Raw genomic sequence first — 14,665 nt, forward strand, 5'->3', positions numbered from 1 at the left:
TAGACTAATCATTTCTCTAATGCCCCAAAGTATTGCTTTTCATCATTTGACTATTTCTCTGTGAGGTAGTCATTCAGCTAACAACCTCATGCAACCCATTCAGTTGATCTATATATAAAACTATTGTGTGGTTATGGTCAGTGGATAAAGATACAAAAAGAGAGAATGCCTTTGCAATGATTTTCTTAGACCAAGGAGAAATTCCAGAGAGGAATTCATCAGCATCCCAAAGTATCGTGAGCTTTTGGGAACAACCCCACTGAATGTTCACAAAACTTCTAGATGCTCACAAAAGCATCTTTCTAACACCTCTTCCAGGCCCAGAAACATATCTTTGGGTGGGGAACATGGTTGCAGAAGTAGGGCTTCCAGAACCAGAGTCTTCTTTACTTTGATGAAAATCACATACAGAATTATAGGGATTCCCAGGGATTCCAGGAGCTGTTTTCTCAGGTGAGAAACCTGAGGCCTGAGACTGCCTATCCTGTTTCTTTGCTCCAAGGTAAGCTTCCTTTCAGGTGAAGTGGGGCAGGACGGCAATTCACTTTTATTCTGCTTGCAGGCATCCTAGCAGGTGGGCTTCCTTATGCAAATATGCCTGGTCAAAGTATTCCTAGCTCAGGAAATAACATTTGCTAAGCTTAGGTATTTGTCAGGCTAGGGGCTTCTCTACACAAGACATGTATCTTGTGCCTCTGATTCCTCACTCATGGTAGTCTGTGGGTGTTTTACATGACTTCAGCATCCTCTGGGGCCTCTCCCATTTTTGCAGCCATTTATGTAGGTTGTGGAAAGGTTTCTTTAGGTTGTGGAAAGTCTGACATTCTCTGGAAATGGTGGGATGAACCAGAATGAAACACTTACGTAATTTTGCTGTACCTACACAACTTTGTGGATGTGTAATGCAATGTATACAAAGGCAAAGGAAAAGCTGGGGTGGTGGGGGGGAAACACCTGTAAAGGAGCTGAACATAATCCTGCAAAGAAATTTAATGTGGCACATTAAAAGACTCATGTATTAAAACCCTAGGAGGGAGATGCCAGAATAGTAACTGTGCTCCTGTTTTGACATCCTTTCATCCACAACTACTCAGGAAAGGGGGAAGGCTTGCGAGCAGGAAGATATGCAGAGAAAACATTGCACTTCAGTGCGTTCCTTGTTACACAAGGCTTTTTGCCAGTTTGTCTCCATGTGGACAGCACATACATTTTCCTGCAGAAAAAGCAACAATATTTTCTCAACAGTCTGTGCAAGCAGAAAACATAGAGCCATTTATAGGGCCTAGTAGGCACTCTTGTTTTACATGCATTTGCTATGATAAGACACAGCCAAATCATACCTCCAACCTGCACGCTCCTATTTCATGTTCTTCACAGCTGGGTCTATTGATTGCAGTCATCACTACAGGTTCTTTTCTATTGTATAGACTGCAAATAATAACAAAAACAAAAAGCAGTGTGAAACATTGGACAGAAACAGGAAAGGCTGGCAAGCAATACTAGTACATATACAGATGACTAAAGAAAATGTGTTTTCCAGCATTTGGAACTGCACATACTGTTCATTTCCTTGCTTCTCCATCAACACTGATGAAGAATAATAACAAAAAAAGCAAAATGGACAAGCGGTAATTTGTCCATAGCTGAGATAAAATTTGTATTTTTGCTTGTTTATCTTAGCAAATGTTATGCTATCCCCCAAACCTGGAGGATTATAGGCATCCATTGGAATGCTTGGAGGATTGCCTCAGTGCTCCTCTTGTCTCCCTGGCTGATTTTGGCCATCTAAATATCTAACACCAGCTGATGAGCAAAGGAGCCAGAGGTCTCACCAGGATTTCATAGGGTAGCAGTGCCTCACTCCCCACCCCCTTCCCTGCACCTGCAGGCACCAGCTCCGAGGTCAGTCTTCTCACTTCGAAAAGAAAAACACTGCTCTGTGCGCAGAACAAAGGCACTCCGCATTTGCAATCCCAACTCCAACCTTGAAGTGCTTCTCCCAGGTCAGAGCTGGGACTCCAGATTATCCTATAGCTATATAGTTAGCATCTAGCAACCATAGGATTATGCCCTCAGGCTGCCTTTCTGTTTAAATAATCCCAAGCGAAATAATGATGGCAACAACAATATGAAACATTCAATATGTTAATTCCTTTTATTTAGCCTTGCTAGGTCCCTGTTTATTTCCATTGGAGGTTTTAAGTGATTGAGAAGTATTTCAACTGTAATATTATGTTCTTTGTATGCTCATGAGCAAATCATGAGAAATGAAGCCAAATGAAAAGATTAAAACAGTCTGCAAATAATTACCTGTAGTAAGTCTTTCTGAATGCATTTGGCATTTCCTACATATATGTGATGCCAGGATGATATTCTCTGTGATTTTGCTGATCTTCAGAAATAGCAAATATGTATTTCTGTATTCACTATGAAACACCACAGATACAGTTCGTAAAAGGCCTTAAAAAGAAAAATGATAGCTTATATATAAAGCACCAATACACAAAAACAAAATGGTGGTGCCTGGCTGAGCATATCAAGTAATTTTTCACTACTATCAGGTGACATCAAGGGCATTTGGAGCAGCTAACCTCAGATCTTCCAGCGCACAGGTTGGAAGTACACTAGCACATACTGGCCTCAGCGTGAGATTGCCTTCTCTCCTGATTCACAGAGGACTGTATTAATACCAAAGCCCAATTTTCTCAGGTTTGTCTTAGATCTACCAACACCACTGGGTGCAATACCAGCCAAGCAATTAACTTTATCAATATGGGTTGGCTTCAGGCATCCCACAATTCTTCATCTTCCACTGAGTGCTTTTGCATGATGCTGCACTGGCTCATTCACCTACGAAAGGATGTAAGGCCAAGACTGTGGTTCTTTCTGTTTGTGGTTGAGTGCCCCAGCTGGTTCTTGTTAACTTTCAGAGGATATTATCTCTTGCAGTAACCGTTTGCCTAATGTTTTCTCAGTGTTTCTTATATGTCAGCATGTGCTCAGAAATGACATCCAGGTATTTAAGAGTGTAACAGTGATCTAACTAGACTGCCAGAAAACCTGTAGTTTCCAAGATGCCTGCTTAGTCCATAAATGAAAAGAGCAAATTTAAGTCTTGGCAGGATTGGGCTTGAGTCACTTTGTATTATAGCATATACCAAGCTTGTCCAGTACACTATTTAAAATACATTCTGTCATCTCGAAGCTTTCTGGGAGAGCAAAGAGTACAAGGTCATTGGCATACTTAAACTTTGGGGAAGAGGTTGATCATTATTACAGATATTGAACAAGATGGGAGGCTAATATGCTACCCTAGGGTAAACCATTCTTTTTAGTCCTCCTTTGGCTGCATTGTCCTTGAAAGTTAGCAAAAAAAAAGAGAGAGAGATTTTCTAGAAAAGTTGCTATTAATCCTTGGTGAAACTGCAGTTTTTTCCAATAATAGTTGGTGAATAGTGTCATATATGGGAACAGGTCAATAAAGGCTTCCATGGTGATTTGTATATTTTCAAAGTCATCCCTGACATTTTGCATTAGGGGCAGGATTTGTGCTGTACAGTTCTTTCTTAGTTGAAAACCAACTTTTGGGAATAAGGAGTGGTGTAATAGCTTCTATTAATTGATTAAGAATCATTCCATGCAGAATATATATATATAAGGGTTAGTGAAATCAGCCTGCAATTTTTTGGGTCTGTGCATTCTTTACTGGGTTTCAAAGTAGCATTCATGTGTGACTTTCTCCAAACTTTTGAAATCCTTAGAGAAACAAGGCACTTCTTTGCAAGATTAAGGATTGCTTCTGTGTTGCTGCATGAAAATGTTTTATCTGTTCTACCTCAACATCATTCAGATTTGCTGCCTTGCCTTTTTACAGCTTTGAATAGGTTCTTTAAATTTACTTACGTTGAATGGTCTTGCAAATAAGTAGCTTTCAACTGCTGATATGTTGTTCTGCTTCCTATGGGTATGTTCAGGTTTACTGTTGATAAAAAGTTGATGCACTATATGATTTGCTGTAATATTTATATGAATGGGGCCTTTGGTTGCATTATTATGCTTTACAAATATCTACTCCTTTTGGCAGCTTCTTGACATATTTATTCCTTCCAAGAGTTTTATCAGTTCCCTCTTTTAGTTTCTGAGATCAGAGATTAGCCACTGTCTAGCCAAAATACTTTCATTGCAGATTTCATTCAAATAATGTAAAAGAATGATTTGTTAAAGTGCTATTTCTGATGTTAGACCTTGGATGCAACTAGCTCTGTATGCTGGAGGTATAGACAGGTGGGATGATATTCAGATGCCTCAACAAACTAATTGAAGACCTCTGTGACCAGGCAAAATTTTGGTATGACTCCACCCAGTATTGTACTAAACCAATAGCCTTTTTTGAAATAGTCTCTTCTACAAAATTGAATAGTTAATGGTCAGACTGCTACCATAAGTTGATATATTATGGGCCACTGTTGAGTATTGGAAATTGGGGCACAAAATATCTTCATGCACTGCTGAGTTATAGGCTCACTAACAAATGTTTAATCTGTGTTGTAACCACATTGCCATCTCCCACTGTTGAGAAATGGAGGCGGTTATCATGGATAAAGGCTAGTTGCAAGATTTCCACCAGTTTAACACCACTTCTCTATTGTTGTCATCATGTATGCATCCCCAGCATTGCATTGTGTGGTTTATAGATAGAAGGTACAGTGCAGTTACTCAGAATCACTATTAATATCTTTATATCATCCCATTCTGTTTGTGGTGCATGATCCTTGACAGTCTGGCTTCACAAACATAGCATTTCCATAATATTTATGAGGTCTCTCAGCTGTGAGTCTCATACCAGGTATTTTGGGGCATCACTGCTGGTTCTCTCTATGAGTTTCTGGAATATGGAGTATATTCCAATCATGAGCCTTGCAGAGCTCACACAGTAGCTCCTCTTCAAGTGTTAATAGGCCCTCTATATTAACAGTGATATTGTTCTTAACTTTGGCCCTAACAAGGGCGCTTTCTTTATTAGTGGCCCTGTACAGGCTGTTGTCCAGGTCATGTAGTCGATTGTCCAGTGGGATTTGCACAAAGAACCACCTTATGTTTGTGTTTGCATTGCTGCTTCTGCAGTGGAAAAAAATGCCTGCAGAAAGCTGTGGTTGCCCAGAGGATAGCAGAGTGTAATCACTTTCATACTGATGTATAGACCAGTGTTAGACCAAAATTTACATCACTTAACTACCTTGAAGCAAGGTGACCTCTGCTTCCTTCCTACAGATCCCCTTAAACCAGCTTTACACTGCCAACTTGTCTGTTTAACCAAGAATTTGGAATTCCCCTATCAGACCTCCAAGCAATAATGTTTCGGCAAAATACTCCCATCCATCGCGAATCATGTACAGACTCAATATGCAACTGAGTAGAATCCCTACCCCAAAACAGAATGCTATGGCAGCCTGGTTCCCCTTTATCTTGCATGTGGTTTCTCTCCCAGAGAATAAATGGATTTCTGCCAAGACTAGCCCAAGTACGCATATCTGAGTTAGTGCGTGCCCTTTCTCAATCTCAATAATAGATTTTTCTCATTTCTATTCTCCCTTGTCATGCTTCTCGCCATCTTTTTGTTTGACAGCTTTTGATATCATGATAGGCGCTTTTTCAGTGAGGTCAATTATCATTTATATAATCAAACAGTGACCTAATTTTCATGTCAGTGTAAATCATGGTTTAAGGCAGAGTAGTCAACCTGACGCCTTCCAGATGGACATTTGGAGCTCTCGTAATTCATGTATTGGGAGGAGGCTTTCTCCCTTTTCCCACTCCACTAGACTTAGATAAGACTTTAGAAGCACGGTTCTTTCATTAGCATTTAAGCAGGTCACAAAACAGCATAAATCAAAGTAACTGAGTAACTGTCTTTTTGAGATGTGGGATAAGCATCTGCCCATGTGAAGAGCTAAATCCAAACTGACATCTCCCCTTCTTCTCTCCCTTTTGGAAAGATTCTGACTCTGTTCTCAGGGTGGCTCCTGCTACTTTGAGAGCTTGACAGCAGGACATTAAACACTTCTTAATTGGTCCACTTGCTTTGCCTGTGGTCTCCTAAGAGGTCAAGGAACTCCCCTTAATCCCCTAAAATGGTTCGGGTCCTAAAATGTCTTCCAGAGTATCTTCACTAGGTCATCTTGAAACTGCAAGGTCATCTGCCCCCTTCTGCTCCTCCAGTTCCACCTGTCAATTAGATCAATCTATCTGAGCAGATTACAACATGTGAGAGCTGGGCCCCCTCTCATCATAACCCATGATTCCAACTCCTGTAATCCTTGACCATTGACATGCTGATTGGAGCTCATTAAAACACTTAACCAGAACTTGTGGAAGTCACCATGTTTAGCATTAGGAAGACAAACCATGGTAACCATGTTTCCATTTGACTATAACCACAATTTAAGGTTACCCAAAGTGTAATTTTGTTTCCAGGGCAAGTTCTGGCTTGATCTGATCTAGGACCCATTTATTTGTTCCTCTGTCAGTCTAGGGTATTCACAAAACTCTCCTCTAGCACTATGTTTTGAACTCATCAGTTTTGTTCTTGACAGCTTTCTTCACTGTTCAGCTTTCACACCCATAGATAACGATTGTGAGTACAATAGTGTGGATGATCTTGCCCTTGGTCTCCAGTGAAATGCCCTTTCACTTGATGATCTTTCCTAGTTCCTTCATTGCTGCCCTTCCAAATCTCAGTCATCTTCTAACTTGTTGGCTGCACTATTTGAATTTTATGATTGAGCAAAGGTAAGCAAAATCTTTCAAAATTTCAGTTTCTTCAGCATGGACATTAAAGTTGTGTAATTCTTCTGTATGCATTATATTTGTTTTCTTACTGTCTATCTGGAGTCCTACCTTTGCCCTTTTTTCTTTCACTCTTATCAGGAGTCATTTAAGTTTATTGCTTTTTCTGCCAGTCGTAGGGTATCATCTGAGTATCTTAAATTAGTGATGTTTTTTCCACCAATTTTCACTGCTTCTTCCTTTGATCCTAATTCAACTTTCCTTATGATATGTTCTGCATACAGATTGAACAGATAGTAAGATAAAAAATACACCCTTATCTGATACCTTTGCCTATGGAAAACCATTCTGTTTCTCCATAGTTTTTCCTAGTCTATAAATCATAGACTGATCATCCTCTGAAATTCTTTGGTGCACTCCAGTAGCCCATAAGTCTTTGCAAAATAATCTTGAGTACCTCTTCTTTTTGAAATCCATCCTGAATGTTGATGGGTTTTGTGTGAATATTGTTTGATATGATTCAGAATTTGCATTGTAGCTCCTTACTGCCTGTGTTTCACCTTGCTTCAGTATTAGAGCCACTTATTTATTCTGCATTTGTCACTTCCATCTGTGTTTGTCTGGAAATGTTCCATCCCAGCCCACTTTAGTTAGCACACACTAAGTGCTGTGCTGTGCTGTTCACCTGATCCACTTCTTGCTTTAAGGTTTCCAGTTTGCCTTGGTTCATACTTCTGTCATTCTAGTTGTGTGTGTTTTTGCAACATAATACTTTCCTTTCACCTCTGTACATATCAGCTGGTAGACTTACTTTTGGTTTGGATCTAGTTATGTCATTATTGATGTACTATTTGTACCTGTCCTCTGCTCTTCCCCAGTAGCTGGTTGATTATCTCCTGATCTGGGACTCTCATGTTGAGACACTATTGTTTCCTTTTGGATTGCTTCTTCATAGAGTTTACAAAATTAGAAACATTCAGAAGTGGTTTGCTGTTGCCTTTTCCTGCACAGTACTAACCAGAATTAACTTGATCATCACTGCTGTTGCCTGAGAACTGTGATAGATCTCCTATCAGTGTCTCCTTCAATTACCACTGCTGCCCAGTGGCTGCCTTGCAGGAGTTCCCCATCACCATTAAAGATATCCATTCTCTTCTGCTAATGTGACTGTTTCTCCTTAAGAGGTGGTCTCTCAGGTTTGACTCTTCTGTGTTAGATGACCCTGCAAGGAGACCTGCCTAATGATAGAATCTGGTCTACTGGCAACATCGCTGTTGGCTCTCTGACACTCTCAAACCCCTTCAGCACATAAAGGTATGCATCCAAGAGGGGGACACCCAAAGCCTAGATTCTGGTTATTTATAACTACTGTTTGCTGAAACAAACCAACTTCAAACATGGTTTGAACTTGGCTTGTTTCAAAAAAGCACAGTTAAATCAGTTTCTCATGTTTCAGCAACACAAGCTGTGATAATATAAAGTAGAAACAAAATCTTCTGAACTACTGGAAGCAAAACTGGAGGGCAAGTGAGAAATACAAGTAAACCTGGGACTTTGCCAGGCTCATTCTCCCAATGCTAAACCAGAGCAATATATTTAGTGTATCTTCTCTACTCCCTTTATTATTATACTTGTTTATTGGATATCGTTTTTTGCTTCTTTGCTTCTCCTGATTCAATTATTTCTTTGGTATCAAGCATTTCTCATAACATGATTATTAAAATCAACGTTTTTAAAATGTTAATAAGGGTACATTTTTCAAGAATCAGCTAATTATTTGATATGAATATGGTTGTGTTGCACCAACGCAGGAAACAATCCTTTACATTTAATTTTCTGTAGAAAATTCACTTTTGTGGTCTCCATTTATATGTAAACAGATCTTTGCTGAATGGTTACATCTTTTTTTAATGCAGTATGTTTGCATAAGCCTGCACATTAAAGAATTCTATAATAAACTCAGTTCAGTATCTTTGAGATCATTTATAGCACTTGGGTCTACAGCCATCTGTTCAGTTATTCTTTTCTACAATGAACAAGAGGACTGTTCCTAAATAAACAATATTCCCCCATCTCCCATTCTGTTTCATTGCCTTTAACTCTAGGATTCCTAATTACTATCCCCATTCACTACTGTTGTGGGAGGAGAACATTAACTGGTAAAACTGTGATTTGGAGGCATCAGAAAAGTCTCCAGTGCTTCTGTCCTGAACAAAATGGATACTGCACTGGTAAAGCTCTGCAATTCAAGTTGTGGTGGATTTGGGGCTGCATTTTGCTGACTTCAGAGCAAAAGTGCTTTAAACTTTGCCTCTATTAGTTTCCCATCCTTAAGTAAGCTGGTTAAGATGAAGATTTTATTTATTTTATTTATTTAGCATTTTTGTATGCTGTCCCATCGCTTATAGCCTTGGGGCGGCTCACATAAATAAATAAACATAGTACAAAAATACAATTAAAATCTGGAAACACCCTGACTGCACAATTAAAACCTATAGATATTGAACAGTATTAAAATATCTTTAAATAAAAAGGTCTTAGCCTGGCGCCGAAAAACAAATAATGACAGCACCAGGCAGACCTCTCTGGGGAGCACATTCCACTCCCATGTCCTAATGTTTTCTAGGATGTCAAATATTTTGCTCCAGAAATGAGTTTGGTTTAGACAGGAAATGTGGAACATGAGAAACTGCTTTCTAATGAGGCAGACCATGAGTCCATCAAGCCCAGCCTTATCAAGGCTGACTGGTGGTGGCACTCCAGGGTTCCAAGCAGCAGTTTTTCATGTCTACCTGGAGATCGCAGGAATTGAACCTGGTGTCTTCTACATGCAAACCCAGTGCTCTGCCACTAAACCACAGCTCTTGTAACCTGCTTATTTGGTCCCTTTTTTTTTTTTTTTTGCTATCACATCTTGATTTCTGGGGAGACACCCATTACTCCCCTGTTTGAGAGCTAGCTCAAGACTAGAAACTTGTTACATAGAAGTTAAAGGCTGATCTTCCATGCAAAGAAATTGCCCAGTCCAGCTGGTGCCTCTTTGGACTGCAAGTGGGTGATCTTCTGTTTGAATGACCCCCTATCTTAAAAAAAAGTCAACATAGAAAAACAAGAGTGCTTGGGAGAATAGGCCCCTTGAATATTTCTCCCCAGAATACTACTTTTCTGCATTTGTAGCTGTCACTTTAATTGTGATCATGCAAGAAACAGTTCCAATGAATAATGTGGATGAACTGTGATACTCAGTGCTAATGTTAATAACAGAAATCCTATGCACGCTTCATTAGGAGTAGGTCCTACTAAGCTCCATGGGGCTTGCATCCAAATAAGTGTGCATAGTACTGGGTTTTAAGTTAGCTTTGTGTGCGTTTTGGGTGACTCATCAACAAAGAGCAGGAAAAGCAACAACAAAAAGCTAGAAGTCACATGAGCATCAAGGTACATTTCTTAATGGTGTAATCAATAAAAGTATAGTGGGCTGCTGATCTGTTGATTAAGTTATTCTTAAAGACCCTACAGTACACTATGCAAATACACTTCATGTCCATGCCTTGGGAGTGATATGTCCTTTAATTTTTATGCACAAAATGTCTGCTTAAATGTTAAGGCAATGCACCTCAGTTATCAATTTGACATCCAATGTAGTAAAGAACTGACATAATAAATACATGAAGGGAATACAGAGCAACTACTCTTTGCCTGATGCAACATGGCACTGAATTTTTGATATATAGTATATTTTCTTTGTGTGGCATCGTCCTTTAAAAACTCCTTCCAGTTTTCAGATTTTTTAAAAAACAGATTCTGTTGTTACACACAGGAGTCAAATGTCTTTTATTCACATGGATTGTATGCATTAATTTTTAGTGGATGCGAAAGTGATGTAACTTCTTTTATATTTTATTATTGTCCTTAGAAGAGCATTAAACATAAATTTATTTACTGCTAAATTATGCAAATGATCTTTTACTTGTAATTACAATATTCGTTATTAATTATAAATGTACCCTTTAAATTTTGTATGGATTGTATGTGTTGTCTGCAAATAATTAGGCATTAATTCTATTGCATTTTTATAGCTAAAATATTAGTCTTAACTAGATAATACCCTTTACATTGTATGAAAATGGTTGGAGCAAAAGTAAGTCTAATTTAGTGATAGCTTATTTAAGTATTTGTTTATGACGCACTTGTCTTTGAAGTTCTGAAGTCATGGTGGTACTTTCTTCACTGCTGAAAATCTTGGTTTGTAAATTTCTTGTTAAACATTTAACACTAGTAAGCATCTCATTCCACATGCACATGTGTGTGGGTATACACACATGCATGCACACAAACACACACATCCCAAAGGAAAATGGCTTCTTTTTCCAAGGAATAAACACCATATATAGAAAGAAAGCTTAGTTGAAAACCATGATTAACAGAAGAATCCAATGGCTTTTCAGACGTCAGAGGAGATATGGGATAATGCAGATTCCCAGCCCTGAGATGGTAAATAACAGCTATGATGTTGGAGCAAGAATATGAGTACAGATCACACCACAGTGGTTTCTCTTCCAAGAATGCAACAGCATCCTTGAAAGAAAGCAGTGAGGGAAAAAGAGAGCATGCCAGTGGGCAGAGAGAGAAGTGAAAAAGAAAGGCTTAGATCCTCTTACCCCGAGAGCCGCTCTGTTGTCATCCTCACCCACAGGGATCTGGGTCAGCTAGACAGACTGACTTACCCAAATGACTGGAGATGGCTAAAACCAAGAATGGTGATGGTATAAAAGCCTCTGTTCCCCTCATTTCTTGCCTGGCTCTTGCCAACAGGGCACTGAGTCCAACAGAGGAGTCCAGTCTTGAAGCTCACTGTCTATCCAGTGTCAAACTCTTATGATCTAAAATTATTCAAGTTTAGGAAGGGGAGATCATAAACACAATATAAATCCAAAAACTGTTAACATACTGGGTACATATGAAAATTCACTGAGGTAAGTAGAAAATTGGTATTGGAGGAAGACCCTGATCCTTTCAGGATGTAGAAGTTGTCTTCTCCACATCACAAATAATGGTTTGAAAGACAGGAATAAAATTGTTTGGACAGAATAGCAAGCAGGGCTGAAACTTAAGGAAATGTAATTCAAGAGACCAAAGTGACATTGATGTTCTGTGCTGAGGTGAATAATATCAAATGCACAGCTATAGGAAATAATCTGTAAAATATACATCTATAAAGTTTAAAAAATATTAAAAGCCTCTTGATATTACAGTCACGCGAAAGCTTATGTGAGGCAGCGATGTGATGCAGCCACAACAAAGGCTAATGCAAAAGACTGTGTAAATGGAGCAATAGTTTCTAAGTCACACAATATAATGGCTTTACTTTATTCTGCACTGCTGAGATTTGATCTTGAGCAGCATTTCCAGTTCTTTGCAGGATGTAGACAGCCTGGGTATTGTTCAAAATTGGGCAGCAAGGGGTACGGGAAACATGTCCTGTGAGTCTTAGGAAGATGCTGGAACTGACAGTATTTAGCCTGGAGGAGAAATGACTGAGAGGGGTCATGACACCACTCTTCAAATGCCTGAAGGGCTATCACACAGAAACGCTGGTCCAGCATGCATGGCTAGATCTAATGGACTTAAGTGACCAGAGGGTAAATTTCAGTTGAACATTAAAAGAAATGTCATAATGGTAAGAGCAGTTTGACAATGAGAGCCAATTACCAGGATGGGACTATCCTTTCTTCAAACAGAAAGTTAGACAATATCTAGTGAGGAGGTGCTGACTCTGGATTTCTTTAGTTGAGCAGATAATCAGTGGTCACTAGATGGCCTGCAGGGCTCACCTTCAGCTATATGATATTGCAATTTGGGTTCTCCTTGTCTTGCAATCTTTTCTGCAATGAGGGAGCATAAATTTCTGCCAAGAGAAAGCTGGGCTAGATGGGCTGACAGTTTGTAACCCAGACAAGACCAGTTATTGTTGTCCTGTACAGCCCCAAACAACTTAGGATCATTTCCCTGAAAGATCTTCTCTCTATAGATCTGTTAACCCACCACACTCTTCAGGGAAGTCCTTGTTGTCTATGCCGCATCCTGCAGAGTCCCAGCTGGCAGCAACTTGCCAGCACCAATGATCCTACACCATTTGTGACAATTGCAGAAACCCCTGGATTGCTGTCATCGATCCTTGCCTTTCCCAAGGATTAATTTATCTAAGGACACAGTCCTCCTCCCCACACTCTTGATGTACATAAATCTCAGAAATCGGAGGTTCATGTGCATCCTGTGCCAAGAGTAAGGAACAGCCGGGAAGTTGCTGCTTCTGCTGCCACACCTCACACGGGGTGTTTCATCTAGACAGCTGGTTGCAGACCTCTCGATAACAGCACCTGGGAGGGGAGGGGAGGGGAGGGGAGGTTCTTCTGTGACAGCTATGAAAGGGGGAGGGCTCGGCAGGGCAGGGATTTGGCCTTCACAGTCCCAGCTCCATGACTGGAGTGAATCCTGTGGCCTCCCAGATGATGTCAGGAGGATTATGTTCTACATGCCTGGAGTAATGGATGGTGCCTCAGGAGATCCGGGTTCTAATCCCCACTCAGTCATGAAACTAACTTGGGTGACTCTCTGCCCAGCCCATCTCGCAGGGTTGTTCTTGTGAGGATAAGATTGAGAGGAGGGGGAGAATTATATAAGCCACCTTGAGTCCCTTAGAAGGAAAAATAAATTATAAATAAATATGCCACAACCAAAACTGCAATTCTGTCACAAGAAACCATTGTAACTATATATGAGTTGAACTGACTATTGTTTCTTACGATGGTTTTCGAGGACAAAACAAACGGGTTTGGAATCATGACAGATAGCAGTAAAAAAACCATGGCGGTTTGTTGTGTGAACCCGATCACTGTGTATGCTATTCTCTAAACAAGGATTCAGAGTTGTTTCATGATCAGAAAGAGCTTCATTCATATGAGTACATGTTTCGCTGAATAAAAGTTATGGTTTCAGCAGTCTGGGAATTTATCTAGAAATCAGAAGAAACAGATTTAGCTGTGACCATTTCTGTTCATGTGAGCACCCAGTGTGTGGTTTGGGTTGGCAGGAGTTCCTTCCCAGTTTACAGCTGCCAGACAATCAGACAGTCAACACTTGATCTTTTTCAGCCTGTAGATTCAATAACAGGTAGTGTTACCTACCGAGCATTGATGGACTTGTGTCACATACCTGTAGAGTCACAGAGGCTCGGTCAGAAGTGGCAAACCCACATATCATAGCAGGGAGATGGAAATACTGATTCTCAGCTTCCAGCAAGCTGCACGTATGTTTCCACAGTGTTCTACTCCTGGCATTTTGCCACAAATATAAGGGTTCCAGTGACCTGACAAAAGCTGCATCATGCACTTGGCCTCCGATGCCCATGCCTTACTAATAGCTAGCTGCAACAGGTCCATCCAGGAACCCCAGTTTGCATGGGTTATGGACAAGCCTCTCAGTATGCTAATGACCATGCAACATTGTAAATGGATAATTGTTGTATACATTATTTCAAGCAGTCTTTAATGAATTCAATGAGAAACAGATTGAATTTTCCATGCCTTACAAAAGAAATATTTCTTGGCACTCACTTTATATATATATAGATAGTTATTCCAAATGGATGAATGCAGAAAGTAAAGGTTTCAGCTATAGCTTTATAATTTTCAGTTTCAGTGACTTGAGTTTAATTTCCCAGTGCTATAAAAGGGTATGTAACATGAAACCGCAGCATATATAACCCTTGCTTTTATGAATGAGGGCAGAGTACACTTCTGGAGGATGCCTGAACATCTCATGAGATCCGCTATTGGTGTCATAGCTGTGATGTTTGTTCATGTCTTGCTGTTCCCAT

At 39.9% G+C, this 14,665-nt stretch overlaps 1 protein-coding gene across 19 annotated transcripts in view; it reads left to right on the forward strand.

The window, feature by feature from the left end:
- Window positions 1-14,665, forward strand: part of PTPRM (protein tyrosine phosphatase receptor type M) — a 504,993-nt gene that overhangs the window by 391,607 nt on the left and 98,721 nt on the right. The gene's annotated exons all lie outside the window — the stretch shown is intronic.

Source organism: Varanus komodoensis, unplaced genomic scaffold (assembly GCF_004798865.1).
Source record: "Varanus komodoensis strain SLA01 unplaced genomic scaffold, ASM479886v1 scaffold17, whole genome shotgun sequence".
NCBI lineage: Eukaryota > Metazoa > Chordata > Lepidosauria > Squamata > Varanidae > Varanus > Varanus komodoensis.